This window comes from Trematosphaeria pertusa (assembly GCF_010094035.1).
Source record: "Trematosphaeria pertusa strain CBS 122368 unplaced genomic scaffold BU26scaffold_40, whole genome shotgun sequence".
Taxonomy (NCBI): Eukaryota; Fungi; Ascomycota; class Dothideomycetes; order Pleosporales; family Trematosphaeriaceae; genus Trematosphaeria; species Trematosphaeria pertusa.
Window position 1 is genome coordinate 51906 of NW_022987251.1, and position 435 is coordinate 52340.

Consider the following 435-nt stretch of genomic DNA (forward strand, 5'->3'; position numbering starts at 1 on the left):
TTAGGTTCTACCTAGAAAATAGAAGACGGCTTATTAACCTATTAGAATTAATTAATAGTTTCTACTATTAACTACCTATAAACGTATTTAATACGCGCCGTGTATACTACTTAGGTAACTATCTATCTAGAGCGCTAGAAAACTACCTAGTTACTATAAGATTAATATTACTAGCTAGATATATAGAAAAACGTTAACACGTATATAGTAGTATATAAGGCTTACCGCTAGAGCTATACTCTATAGAATAAGACGCTAGGTCTCTTAAAGCCTCTACCTATCTCTAAGAGGGTATAGTAGAACGTCTCTATAGATTTTAAGAGCTTTCTCTCTAATAAGAAAGAATTTAACTACGTGTACGTTGTTATAGATTAGCTAAGTAAGTAGAGCTTCTCTCTACTCTACTATAAGAAAATTATAGCTTAACGTATAGTA